At 37.0% G+C, this 15,365-nt stretch overlaps 1 long non-coding RNA gene across 1 annotated transcript in view; it reads right to left on the reverse strand.

Moving 5' to 3' along the window:
* Positions 1-6,403: 6,403 nt before the first annotated feature.
* LOC142063229 (uncharacterized) overlaps positions 6,404-15,365 on the reverse strand; it is a 52,806-nt gene continuing 43,844 nt past the window's right edge. The window contains exons 6-8 of the long non-coding RNA XR_012662696.1: positions 13,997-14,120; positions 12,575-12,750; positions 6,404-9,608 (exon numbers count right to left, since the gene is read on the reverse strand). This is a non-coding gene — a long non-coding RNA (uncharacterized LOC142063229). The remainder of the gene's footprint in view (positions 9,609-12,574; positions 12,751-13,996; positions 14,121-15,365) is intronic.

Raw genomic sequence — 15,365 nt, forward strand, 5'->3', positions numbered from 1 at the left:
ATCTCTCCTGCCACGAGGGGGTCTAAACCTGGTCTAAGGGCTTGAGATGCAGGCGTACAAGTGCTGAACAGAGAGGGAAGAAACTCAATTCTTGAACATAGCAACCACCATTACTAAATGGCAATAGAAAACATACAGTACCCAGGGCAGTGGTTGCATCAGTGCTCTGCCTTGATCTAGCCAGGATTAAAGCATGAAAACACAGAATATTGAACTTCACACGAGTCTGTGCTAGGGCTTATGAAATCATTTCTGTTCCCTAAATGGTATACACATGTACATGGATGGTGGCTCTTGAGTGTTTCTTCCCTGATCTCGTATGTGGGCTATAAAATGATGGACAATTACAAGACAACCAAGGACCTGTGTTAATTTTTTTCTTTTGATAATTGTGTATATAAGTGGACCACGAAAACAGCATAAATCCTGATGTGCCCAGGGATGGTATGTACTGTTCATTTTAGCTGCAGTGAGTAAAATGAATCTTGATGGCTTTCCAAGGCTCTATAAAGAGTGGCTATTTGGAATGGTAGGTCAGTATCAATGGAAAAAAATGTGATTTCTGTTTTATTAAAAAAATATAAAGCTAATTTGGGATGCAAATACCATTTCTGGTTCAGCATTCTAAGTGATCCTATTTAGACAGAGAAGTGCAACAGATATTTTGTTCTTAATGTTATTTAGATTGAAAGGTATTTCTAATGCACCAGTTGTTCTATTGTTCTGCATCATGGCAGGCTTGATGTAACTATTCATAACTTTCCTTTAATTAGGTAGCTTATTAGAAATAGGACTGTTCCTAGAAAAACTAACTGTACAGTTTCCTGTGGCAGCTTGGTCCATTGCTTCATTTTTTTAAAGTACCTCTGACTTTAAGTAAGGCAATTAATGACAATATGCTCAAAGAAAGATGCTGTCGGAACCTAGGTCATTCCAAGGAAGTAGTCTTATTTTCTATTTTGAACTCCTCTAACTTGTCCTGCCCCACCATTGATAATGATCGGCTCTTCTTAATTTAATAAGCAATAATAATTAAGAAATTTGGTTAAAAGAGCATAAACAATATTTTCACCAGCTTACTAGTACAGACCCCTGCCTTTAAGATCCTTGTAAGTCTTAAGTGAATTCAGCCATGTTCTTTGTGAGTGATGACTTGGACCACGTATTTTCTTTTTATACTTTTTTTGGGACTAAAGAACGCTTTTGCTTTATGAGAGGATATGCCACTAAACGTCTTCAAAGCAAGCTGCAGCTTGATGCTTTTTTATCTGGACATGTGTTGACTCTTAGCGACAAACTAGACTATTGAAAAAATAACTTTGCTTTCAGCTTGACTGTGATTATTGTTGCTTGAAATCTTTTAACATGATTTTAACTTTATTTTCTTTCATTTCTATATTTTCTTTCATTTCTATACTAGCAGTGATTTTCATTCATGCACCAAGGGATCTGGAGCTTTCATTTGACACGTCAAGGTTTTTTACCAAGATGGCAGGGGTACTGTTACAAATGTGGCTATTTAGCAATTACGTTTTCTGAGATGCAATTCAAGTTTTGGTGAACACTGAAAAAATGATGCAGTAAGTAAGTAGTAGTAGGTTTTTTTGGCAGGGAAACCTTTGAAAGAGGAAAATAAAGATCTCAGCTGCAGTGGGAACATAAAGAATTTATATCCTATGTGTTCAGAATTTAAAGAGAAAGGTCAAAAATCTAGAATAAAGATCTTTTGCCATTTAACTTTTGTGAAGTTTCATCACTGTAAACAGACTGATTTGGCTTTTATGGTACAATTAGGAAGTGTATGAAATAAGTGCCACATAGGTCATCTTTGCAAATCTTTGCAAACTGTGTGAGGCTTAGCACTATAAATCTTTTAGTTTCTGTGTCAGATTCTACCACGACCACAATGGCTTGAGATTTTGAGAAAAGATGAAGTATAGCATATGTCTTTAGAATTAGTCTGTTCTCTCTGTCCTGGGACTCAGCCTTGGCAGGAAGATGCTCTGGGATACATAAATCAGGAAAGTAACCTGTACGTCCCTGATTTGGTATGCTAGAATACAGCTGTCTCTGTGGTAATATGTTCTTTAATGCTTTGCTGAACCTGTTCTCAGACAAATGAAGAGGCATGTGTTTGACTTGGTTGGTTGATCAAAATAGATTTTTCTTAGCATTTTTTTCCCAGTCATCTTTTCATGGACATCATTATCTATTACTTAAAATTATTCTGAGAACAATGTGCGAAGCTTCTTTCCTAAACTTATTTGAATATGCCTGTATAATCCACACAGAGCGGTGGCCTTTTGGACATGTGATAAAAAACTAATGGGACTTCAAATTTTTTAACAGTTGGCTCCGGCTGCTGGATTTCTTCCTGTATTAAAATCACTTAAAATGTCTTTCCAGATCTGTTCAGAAGGCAAATTATCTGTGAAGGTTAGATAAAGTAAAACTGGCAGATCTAGTACTTCTTGATGAGATGTATGTGCATTAAAATATGCAGTTCTCTGAGGCAACGTATAAAACATGCATAATCTATTACAATGAGATACCAGAAAGTACCATTCACAAGGGCTGGAATGTTTGGAAGTGACATGAAGGAATGTGCTGTGCAGGCCTGGCTTCAGATGGAGGTCTGACTTCTGTGAAATGAGCGTGGGAGCTATCCGGGTAGTCCAGGACCAAATATACCTGTTACTATTGACACTGTATTACAGCATGGGAATGTTGTCCTTGTTTTTAATTAAAAAAAAAAAAAAAAAAAAAAAAAGTTGAGCCCTGTTTTACTAAATACCACAGATATACACCATAAAACCACTGTAGTAGAGATAGTCCCTCTTCCTCAGTTTTATTTTCCAATACAATGTGATAGAAGGTGAGAGAGGAAAGAGTACTTTTATTACCAATATTTTGGAGGGGAGAGGAAGGCTGAAAGATGCTAACAGAATTTGTCTGACATTAGGCACATAGGCTGACAGGACAATGAATAATTTGTAATATCTGTTTTCACAGCATAAGAGCAGTACAGTTCCATATTCTGCACACTTTAAAATTTTGAGTAAGATAGAATGATAAGAGGAATAATTATTTATCTCAGAATTGCACTATCCTTTTCAATAAAATTTATTTTCCAAATATTTGAAATTGTTACCTGAAGACAAGTCATTGCCTCACAGTTGCTAACATATTACTAGTATTCTGCTAATTAAACCTTCTTTTCTAATAGTCTGAATCTCTGAGCAACTTTTAAATAGTACTTAGGATTAGACGTTATGTACTGTGAACATGCAAATTAACCAGATACCAGGATATAATTATGTCATACAGTCCAGCAGTAAGAGTTATGGCCCTCAAAAAAACAGAAATTCAAGAATGCAAATGAAAGATTTGCTAAATGGGACACCTAAGGCAGCGGATGATGGGTAAATGGAGATGTGTTTGAAATATGACTATCTTGAGTGGGGATGGCCTTCAGCCACTGCGTGGCTGGACTCTTAAGCCCCAGACACCTCTCTGGGCCAACATGTTTCAGTCTTCCATTTAGGCACACAATTAAAACCCACCTCCTTAGAAATAAAAAATGGAAGGGTGGCCAACCAACGCAGAAAGCTCTCGGCCTTTTTGGTTATTGCGTAATGGTTAGATCACACACCAAGGAAAACCAGGAGATTAAAGTTCGTTGCATTCATCATGCGAACAGTAGTTTAAGCAGTTAATAGGTACAAACAAGGATTATAATCTCCCACTGACATCAGGAGAGAAAGTCAGTTGGCTTGTTGCATACTCGTGATTTAGTTCCATTTGATATGAACTGATATTCAGCAGGCATAGGGTGGCAACAGAGGTTATTTTGGTTTTGTTGAGTTTCCTAATTCTTAGGTAGATATTTTACCTGTCAAAAAGGGGGAGAAGAGGTGGTTCTAATTGGAAAACATGACTGTGAGCCCACAATAATTGTTACCGTGCCTCAGATGCAGGGCTATTACCAGAGTATATTTTGAGCTGTGTTTTAGCTAATGCATGATCTAATTATTTTTAGAAAACAGTTTCAGCCTACTTTGCCTTCATGTTATTTGTTGTTCTAAGTACTTTTTAATTAAATTACGTGGTAATAACTGGGCTTTAAGTTTGTCAAACCATACATGGAGCTTGCCCTTGCCCCCTGGATAACCATACTGCTGAAGTTTCTGAGCAACGTTCAGAAATATGTCAGTGGGCAGCCATGTTTCAGAGAGGAGCAAACGGTATGTGGCACTTTATCTTCCATCGTCATTTATTTCATTTTATTTAGCATCTAAGAAACAAATAAAAGGAATTATGAAGGATTCTTCTGGGGCATGCAGTACCACAAGATATGCTAAAGCACTTACACTTGTGTAATTCGGAGAGTGTATAGATACAGCTTATATGCATCTTATCCATATCTTATAGATGCCATTTATTAATATTAATAATAAAAATAAGCATACATTTCTTATAAATATGTCTTCCTTCTTGTTTTTAATATCATTGTGGAAAGTTGAAGGTGCACATCTTGGGAGTGCTGAATATTATGTTTTTGCCATTTCAGAATTTCTTTGTCTTATCTCATGTATATGCATAGATTTACTGTTGTAGCAAATCTGGCTTTCAAGTCTCTGGTTTTTTGTTGAGATTTTTCAAGTGGGCATAAAGGCATTTGTTGCATTATTAAGAAAAATATACGTGAGGTCTGAAAAGATTCTGCCTATATAGAGAAAACGCATTACATTTTGTCAGCCTTGATACCTGTCCTTTAATACAAATTTGGGTTGAATAAGAAACTAGATACATAGTTTCATTTGAGTTTCTGAATTTCTCTGCCAGTGAAGCTGTAACTGCCTTCACTGTAGATACATGCTAGTTGTACTGTTCAAGTATCTAGGTTCTCAGTGGATACATTTTGAGAGGCTCGAAACTGCTAGCATCAATTCTTGTCAGGCTTTTGGCACAACATTGCTGGCATTTTCTGTGAATGCTGTTGAAATCACCTTGTGATTTGAAACGCTACTTAACTTTTAAATGACAGCATATAATTAACATAAAAGAATATTATCTGCTGTCTTTACAATACAGCCATCATATCAGTGTTACACCCAATAGAAAAATCACTTATTTCATAGCATGCCCATCATTCTCAATTTTTCCCTCTTTTTTTGCCTATGTACTTGCTGTGGGGTGCTGCTGTTGCAAAAATGAACCCTTATTTATTTGTTATTTTAAAAGATAACCACAAACCGTAATGAGGGATATAAGTAGAACAGCAGTTACTGTGGGAGCTGAGTAACTGGCAGCACTTAAAGGAGGAAAAGAAGTAAATATATCAAAACAAAAAAAAATCCCTTTTTGCGTTGCATGTGACTCAAGGTGTCTGTGGCCACAGTTTGCATTCACTGAAATGCCTTTTATTGGTCTTAAACATAGTCCTACTGTAAGCAATCAATATCTGGTTAGGGGGACTTATCTTTTTGACAAAAACTGTAAGATTGATTACCTGCACCAGTACTATTTTTAGAAATAATTCATCAAGGTTGTACAGACACCTTGATGTCTGCAGTGTTATTAGCACATTTTGAGCCTTCCCTCTCATCCCCATCTCAGTTAATCTTGCTTTAGTCTTTCACAGCTTGGAAAGAATGAATATATTGAGGCAAATGAAGCAAGAACTGAGTATGTTGATATGTCCTCAAATTAATGAAAAACGTTTAGCATCTCTTAATAACAATTAGAAACTCCCTGTGCAACACAGGCATGTTTTTGCAGATGTAGCAGTTTGCTGATGTCTGTTGTTGCATGAGGCAGCACTCAGCTATAAAACAGAGGCTATTCCCAGTTAAAAGAAGTAGCAGAGTCCTCTTGTTGAATATCGCTCCTGTTCCCTAGGGTAGTTCTTACTCCACCTTCTTCATTCTTGTCCATTTGTTCCCAGAAGCTAGGAGAAAGGAAAACCCTGGATATTTCTGAAATGCTGTTGGAGGGCAGAGGGGACTGCTTTTTGCTGCATGGCATTAGGAAAGGATGATCTGGAACCTAGAAAAGGACTGAGATAACAAGGCTGCTTGGAGAACATTGGGAGTGGTCTTGCAAGGTCTGGGAGGGAATAAGAGTATTTTGGTCTAATAAGAGGAGGAGGCCTTAGAAAAGGGATTAATAGGAAAGGCTGTGGAAGAGAGCAGTATAGACCACAAAACCAATCATTACCTTCTGAAGTTTCTTTTATTCCCTCTGAGCCTGACTGAGGCTGTCTGGAACTCCTTTGTGCTCCTGTTCCTGTGTCCTATCTTCCATCCGCTATTATTGCCTGAAATTCCACGACCGTCCAAGACTCCTCAGATCTCAGACATGGAAGATCATTAAGTGCCCCTACTCAGTCCCTGTACTAACTGTTCATGTTCTCCAGATGCCTTTGAATTTTGCATAATTGCTTAGGCTCCCTGAGCCCTTATTACACAGCTGATAGCTCTCTTATTCTGAAGGGAACATTCTGTCATTCATTTTCAACCTGTACTTCCCGTGGATCCTACAAGAAATCAATAGAACTTGCTACAATTAAAACCAATCAAATCATGTGGGCTTTTCTGTTTCCACTGAAAGAATTTTTTATAGACTCTTAATGACTCAAGACTCACAAAATTTTTGAAGTAATAGGAGTAGAAGTATAGTATTGCTTCTGAAAATCCTTATTGTAAAGATGCATCTCTCTTCTGGTCATGAAAAAGTAATTTTACCTTCCTTTTCATCATTATAGAGATGGAAACGTTCACCAAAACCTTCACCAGAGTGTAAATCAGCGCATTGGTAATTTGCCGTTCATACAATGGTATTTAATTTCAGATTTTTTTTCTGAAGTGGAATAACTAAAATTTCAGCTTTATGAAGAGTAAAAAGTTGATACACAGTTGCACTCACTAGATGTCCAGTATAATCCCCACTTTCTCTCCAGCTCCAGTTATCTCATCCCTGCCACTAACACAATAAAAATAACCAAAAAGCTCAAACGGCATAGGCCTTCTTTACCAGACAGATGCAGAATTACAGGTAATGACCTATTCATTTTTTTCAGTTCAAAGGAATTATTTACATAACAAGGTACAGTACTTAGATTTCAATTGAGAGTTGAAGTTTTGCATTAATTTCAGTGACATAAACCAAATCTATAAAAGATGAAAAGTGTCTACTATATCTTGACTTTCACAATGCACAGCTGAAGTAGAAGGGGAAAACAGGTATAGCTTGGTTGAAGATAAAACACTTAAAGGCGTACTAAATTATAACAGTATCTTTTCTCTTTATAGTGTAGGGATTAACACTTCACAGTAAGCATAAGAGTATTGTTAATTTCCCTGTGAAAACTCAGCCTAAGATAAAAAGACAGCTTCCAATGAGGAAAGCAGATTAGTTGCAGATGAGGGCAGAAGCACACCACTATGTCACAGTGCAGCTGACCATTCTGTACCTTTTTCAGAAGAAAAATAAAATCCATTTTTTTCTGGACTATGAAAATTATTGTAAATGGGTGTGAAGATGACAACCGGGAAAATGAATGTTCTCAAATGGAGCTTTGGAGGCAATTTAAGGTGTTAAGGAAAATTTTAAGAAGAAATTTAAGAAGAATTCTCACAAGCATTCTAGACAACTTTTATTTGTTCTTATTTTAGAATTGTGTTTCTAAAAGTTGATTATGTCTTAAACTGGTTGCTGATGCTAGGATAGACCAGTTCATAAGAATAAGTTCTTGTGGCTTGGGAAGCTTTGGCACAGCTGTTTTTGTGGTTTAATATTGTGGATTGTTAAACACCTTTTTGGAATAGTGTTAAACTGGTATATGTGGGTTTTTATTTGGACTGGATTAATTTAAACTCTATTGGAACGAGATGGGATGATTTCATAGGGGACGGATTTATTACTTTTACCTTTCTGTGATATTTTAAAATTATATTTTTAAAGTGTTCAGCAGCAAAAGTTCTTGTACTTATCCTTTTCTACAGAAAGGAAAGGCATTCAAAGTACTCTTTTTTATCCACAGCAGAGTATTCCTTTGGCTTTATAGATGTTGTATTATTGGTAGTTCTCTGCAGAACACCCTTTCAACTTCAAAACTTTGGTCTTGCTGTGGAAGTTACAGAGATGGCAATTTAATTATAAGCCATGAGACAACACGTATTTGAGAGGAAACTGCATGGCAACATAAAGGCAGCAGTGATAATTACATGCTAATTTTTGTTATAAATCTGGTATGTTCATACGATAACTCATATCTTGCCATATGTATCTTGAGACAAATATCAGTGCTCCTTCAGTGGAAGCCACAGCAGATGTGGCATTACATTATATTGAAATAACATTGGGGAGAGCCAGGCTGAGTTCTCGTAAGAGCTCTGTAGGTTCTCAGATGATTCAGACCTTGAGGCTTCAGAGTTCCTGTAAGAATTGAATTGTCAGGGTGGGAGACCCTGTAATTCAGTACGAGTTGTGAATGCAGAGGGTGTCCACTTCAGTGGTCCTCTCCAGGTGGGACTGCAGATCCATGGGTTGGGTTGTTAAGTGGGTTGCTGCCAACTGGGGCAGATCTTATACTGGGGGAAAGCAGCTAAATCCTGCGTGGATGAAAGAATTAGTAATTGAGGAGAACACTCCTCCATACAGTTCAGATTAGCCATTTTACTGTTTTCTACGCTCTAGTGTCAAAATCTTATGAGGGCAAACCACCGCGAATGCTATGTTTTTACTTTTGATTTCTGCAGCAAGCAGCAATGAAAATCCTGACAGCTTAATCAGCCAGTATTATGTAAATGTGTGGAAAATTACAGTAGTTGATGTTTGAAGAAGGTTGTCAGCAATGAAAGTGTTTATAATGTTTGATAAAGTTACAGCTTTTTTTTTTGCAAACAAGTAAAAATAAAGTATGTATCACCACAGTTGTCCACATATTTATGTTTTGGATTCCCAGTGACATTCAAATTCAGCGGAATCGGTTTTGTCTAATCAGTGCAACAAGATGGCCAGTGTTTAGTGCTGCTGTAGTATATTTTACTATCATCAATTTTGTTTGGTCTTTTCAATTGCCGTTAAAACAATGAACAAAATGAAGGAGGAAAAAAGCTGGCAAAAGGCAGAGATAATCATTACCACCCAAGTATCTTCGACACAATGATTACTTGGTAAGATGTGAGGTCCTGTCAGCATCGTTAGCTTGCTGCAGAAAAACAGACAACAGAACATTGTGTTGGAAGTTTGGATTACTGCTGGTTTGAGGCGCCACAGAAGGAGGCATTGTCCGATAGACTGGGCACCAAAAGACATTGGTGCAATTCAGAGTCTGACAAAAGGGCTAGCTATTGTATCACTGCTCATTGGGAAATCTCTTCATGGTATATTGATACTGGCAGGAGCATAACAGCATCTTAGGAGATGCTGTGATCTGTGCAGTCAAGCGGAGATGCAGATTTTTTTACTGATGTGCTATACTGTCTTGTTCTTCCTGTTGATTTCACAGCATGGCTGATAATGTAATAATTCAAGCTTGTGCAGCAGCTTCATCTTGATGGGGGGGTTTATTATGCTGAGGCTTGCTTGTACAGGTGTTTGATCTGAAAGATACAGAAGCATATGAGAAAGGCGGGATAATGCCTTAGGAAGAAGTGCATTAGCTTTGTGGGGTCCAATTTGTGCTCAAGGGATAGTGCACTCACACGGGAGAACGCAGAAGACATGGACCTACTTATCTGCCTTGAGAGAGGGACGTGTAGTTGTGGTGACTTCACTGCGTTGTGCTTTTAGTCATTCTTTTTTTGACACATAACAGCTAAATGTCCCTGAAATATCAGAACAAGTGAGCTTTAAATGAGGTTTAGAAATAGCCCTTCCAATCAAAGAAGAACCACTGTATGTTTAGACTATTATGAATGAAATGTATTAGAATAAGCTATAGCTATCTAAGGCTTATAGAGTTCAATGCAAAAACTGGAAAGAAGCAGTGAATGGAAGATAGTTGTAGTATATCCATCACTGGGTGTTAAAAAAAAAGACAGCATCCCTTTGTGCTGATAAGTATATCAGAATTGTTGCTGATTTCACTGTGAAAAGTAAAGGAATATTAAGGTTTTCATACCGCAAGACATTTGTATTGCACTTTGGAGCATATGCCTGTACACAGTAAAAAATAGGCTGACAGTATAACAGGGATGCGGTACTGTGGTTCAGAACTGTTAAGCACAGTTTCGTTATTTCAGTAGTTCTCCACCCTGTTGATTACACTTCTTTTTTGGCAGCTCTGCAAGAATACTAGTTCATGTATGCTTTAAATGAATTTCAGCCTAGAATAAGTCTGTATGGTGTAATTCAATGAACTTCGATTTTTCATTACTCTAAAATTGGAAGCTGAAAAGTAGTAACATATAGAGCTGTATGTCACAGTGTCAAAAACCTACCTTACTTGCAGGTAGATTTTCTTTTTGGTGTTGTAGGGTACCTGCATGTTTTTGAAATAGGAGAAAACACTTTTTGGTAATGCACATAAAAGCAAGCATTTCATGTACTGGACTGCTTTGGATAGCCTTTTTTGGAACTATATAATTGCTTTAGCTAACTAAGGGCTCTGTTAGCTTTGCAGTGTTGACATGTATCAACAAAAATAGATGCAGACAGTCAATTATTTGAATTATGTTCAGAGAGAACCTCATCTCTGTTTCATGACAGAAGAAACTTTAATGGGGAGAACCATTCCTATGCCAATTACTACTAAGCAGAGCTGCTGAGAGGAAGGGGCAATACAGATCGGGGTTTGGGGGCGTTTATTTGCTTTTTTGGGGTTTGTTTGGTTTCTTACATTGCTTTCAAAGTTCATATGTATTAGAACACCAGATTACTTGGGGTGGGGGGGAGGGGAGAAGTACACTCAGTTCAGCCTATATCTTTGAATTTAGTCCTGCAAAAACCAGTGTAAAAAATTCAGAAAACTATGCTAAGTGGGAGAAAAAAAATCCAGGTAGAGAGCTCACAAGGCTTTTCTGTGGTTCCTTTTTAAATTTTCAATTATGCCCTTTTTTAAAATCAGTACAGTCCATAGCAAACACTGCACAGTGAGTGAAAATATATTTTTCTGCTTTCTGCAGTAACTAATGTGTATTCACCACCATGGCATGGCTAAGCATTCACCGCTGTCTCTGTATAAAGAGACTTAGGATTGGTCAAATCAGGTAGACTGCCTGTCCCAGTTTAGGAATAAGAGAAATACATATACTTTATGGATTTTTCTTTGCCAAACTACTTACAGACATTTGCAATGTAGTTTTCATGTTGAGAACCCATTCTATTTGCCCCACTCTTATATAGTTGATAATTTTAATAAACCATAAAATAATTTTGTTTTTAAAAGATTTTTGACATAACAAGCTTTTGTAAGGTGTCTACATGCTTGATTTACTGTAAGGTAATGGGACATACTCTTCTACATCCCCAAGACACTTAAGTATGTTCATAATTGAAGTAGTTGCATATTTTCAATCTTTTGTGTGTGGTGTCTGGAAGTTAACATGGTTATATGTGTTTGGGAGAATAAATGAAAACCACTGAACACAGTGATATCAAATCCTTGGTCTAAATTTTCAAGTATAAACCCCGAAGGGTGTGCTTTCTGTAGTAACAATAAAATATATGCTAAGATAAGTGGCTTTCGGGTGTGTATTGAATAAAATGAGTCTAGCACTCATATACTGCCTTACAATGCCAACTTCTATAATCACACTCATTTTCACGACTTGAAAGCCTTGACTTTTTACATCAGAATGTTCCAGTCTTCTTTCACTTTTTTGAGCATGTGTGAATGCATGTTATGTTTTAGGCTTACTGAATGGAAGGAAAAAATCTGTGTTTCCTGGGGAGGAAGTGGGAAGAGCTGCAATAATATTCTAAATAATAGTTCCTCTTTATCTGATTTCTTTATTAAAATGAGAAAATAACTGCTTTGTGAATATGCATGTCTCCTGCTACTGCACAGCTGTAATCAAAATTCAATAGACAAAGTTTTTTTTCCTGAACTGTACATGCATACGGAACTGCTGTCAGAGAGATCAATTAAATCATAATTGATGGCACCATATCTCTAAATAGGAAGTGCCTTTATTTTAAAAAAAAAAACAACAAACCCTTTCATTTGCATAAAAATATCACCTACAGCTGTAATACATTTTTAAGATAATTATGTGAGGGAAAAAGAAAGAATCCTTATAAAATTCAGGGTTTATTGACCTTATTCTTGGGATGAAAAGTATTCTAAAATGTATGTTTCTTTTATGCGCTTTGCATGAATATGAAGTGCTTTCAATTATTAAAAATGATTCCTGGCTCCACAGTTACGTACTTCTGCTCAAATTGACTGTCAAATATTTGACATCCAGATTATTCTCCCTGTTTGAGTGCGGCTGCAGATATTGTTATGGAAAAATACAAGCATCCAGAAATTCAGGCTTTTCATTGGAATTTCATATTAACATTTAAAAATAATATTGTTAATGTTATCAAAGCAAACATTAAAGAAAAATAAAAGTAAACTAACATAGCTTCTTCTGGTGACCAACGTCCTTGTTTGAAGATGCTGAAAATTGTTTTTCCAGATCATGTCAAAGGACGAAGTTGTAAAGCTCTCAGGTGGTCTTTAGCTTATTCCAAAACAGAGTCGATTGCTGTTCTGGCTTCTTCCCTGATTTTCATAATCTTCATTATAATCATCTACTAAAGAGCAAGATGAATCAGCATTTTGATTAAGGAGATTGTTCTAATAATAAATTAATAGCCTTTTTTCTGTTGAGCACAATAGCTACCAAAGAGCTCTTAACGCTTTTGTTTCTATGAGCTTTATCTTTCCAGACAAATACCAGATTTCACAAATTTCCTTCATTTGACTGCAGGATGAGGATAACTGCATTCCATGGCAGCTGCGTTATTTAATATTGCCCCTAAGAACAGAAAGGACTGGCGGGGAGTCATTGAAAACACTTCTGTCATGAGGAGAATAGTGTAGGCTTATAAAATTAAGACTGTTAAAAAAAAACCAACCAAACAACACAGAACCAACAACTAAAGTCCAACAAAATCTCTGATTGAAATGAATAGAGATGCACACTACGACACAAACTGAAAGTCCTGTATACGCTACCCTCTTTGTTATTCTTAGCTGATCACCTGTTGGTATGTAAAAAATATCTTAACAGAGTAAAGCAGGCTTTAAGAAAACTATTGGCAGTAATATGAAGGATTTAGGGATGTGCTATTAATGATCACCTCCACTCCTCCTCTCATTATCAAGAATCTCTAACAAGTTGTCTACAGTCCAGAGTTAAGATGTTTTTCCTTCTACCCTTTTTCTGTTTTACAGTTTCTTGTGCACTACTGCTTCCAAATTTGACATGTCATTTTTTACAAAAAATGTCTGTGCTGTTCTGCCAGCTCTGTAGCTTAGCACAGATGACTTGATATTAGATAGGGAGGCCTTTGCTGTTGCCCTTAAGATAGAATGCCATTCTCGGGCACTTCAGGCTGAGCAGTTTTGGCTGACTTAAAGATGCTTCTCTTTGCCCAGCCTACCAAGCGTTCCTCTGCTAGCCCAGCCTTTGCAGTCCCCATACGAGAGTGGCCTTTCTGCCAAACTTAATTGCTTCTTGTTTGGGACAGGAAGCTGGGACCCTGAGGTGTCACCCTAGCCTGGCCTATCCTTCTAATCCTTTTTCCCCTGGGAACACTAAAGGCTATTTGTTATCCTAACTCAACAACAATCAATGAAATTAAAATGAACTGTCACCTAACAGAAATGCAAATGTAATCTGCTTTAGTCAGTTCCCTGCCCTTGCTCATTGACAGATACCTATATAGAGCTCTCTAGCATACAAGATTGCCCTCTGTTTATTTCTGTTTATCTCTTTATTTCATCTCCTGGGAGTAGTCATGCCTCCTGATTCCTTACAGACCCTACCAGACTTACCTCAGTAATTTAAGATGATGCTCATGACTTCCACCCCCAAAAAATGCATTCAGTACTTCTGGCAGTGGGAGCAATGAGGTGTTGGGTAAAAAAGTCCCCAAAAATGACTCTTCAGAAAAATAGACTGTGAAGATGGAATACAGAGATAATCTTATTTCAGCTTATTAATTATGCCTTGTAAGCAATTAATCAAATAACTTTGCTGTATAATACAATTACTGCTGTAATTTGTAGTCATTACGGTTTGTGCCGAGGTATAATTGTATCATTCATTTTGTGCAGGTTATTGACAGAGAAGGTCTTAACAACTTTAGCAGAGAGACTTACTTTAGGTTTACTACAGTTTAATTTGCAGATGATTAGCACAATAGACCTAATAGCTTGTTGTGACTGCCTGTCATGGAGTCGTTTACATTTGGATCATGCACAAAAAAGAAAGATAAAAAAGAAAAGAGATCCAAGGTAGAAGCATTACTACCTGGTGCGCTGTTCCCCTTAAAGCCCCTTAGGTTCTGTTCTGTCAGCGCACTGGGTCAGGTGAGCAGGCTTAACTCCCTGGTCAGCAGATTTTGATAAAAGCTGGCTTTTCTACATGCAGTGAATTATTTCAATTAACAATTTCATATTTTGGCAGACTCTTCTGCATCTGATTAATGTTTATTAAATAAATTGTGATTTGATACAAATGGATTTTTAAGTATCAACTTTCACATCTAAAACTGAGCATAATAACTGCCATTACAGGTTGAAGAGCTGTTGCTGCAGAGAAGGAAGGCACTCTTATCTTGCTTTCTTTGTTACTTTCCTGCTGACTGACATCTGCCATGTAATAAAAAATAATGAATAAGTCATATTCCAGTTGTGGGTTTTTTTTCTGATTCTGCTAAATTTATATCCTGAATGTTATTTGTGGTGTGTTTTGGGGGTTTGTTGGGGGGGCTGTTTTTTGCCTTTGTGGGTTTTTTTTCCCTATAGTATTTCAGGAATTATCAATTTTACACTTATGCCAGCTCCTTCACAAATAACAGTGATATTAATCCTTATCTAGTGTCTCTTCTTCTAAATTAAGGAGAGGGATAAGGTTAAGAAAACAACAAAAAATATGATTGCTTTTCTGAATGCAGTCATTGTTCTACATATTACAACACAGAGGCTCTACAGACGTCACTTCAGAAGATTTATGTGGGTGATCGGTATAAAATTGTTCCTACTGGAAAAAAAGCGAGGGGATGATTCTGAAAACCTGCCACGTGCTGTGGAACTGATGTCTTGGCTGGTTTCGGCACTTAGATTTTTTCAGTTGCCAGCGGTAAATAGACACCACTTGGTTCAGGTAAGTTTAGTTATGTAATAGTCCTATAAAATGTTT

The sequence above is a fragment of the Phalacrocorax aristotelis genome, chromosome 11 (genome assembly GCF_949628215.1).
Source record: "Phalacrocorax aristotelis chromosome 11, bGulAri2.1, whole genome shotgun sequence".
NCBI classification, from domain to species: Eukaryota; Metazoa; Chordata; class Aves; order Suliformes; family Phalacrocoracidae; genus Phalacrocorax; species Phalacrocorax aristotelis.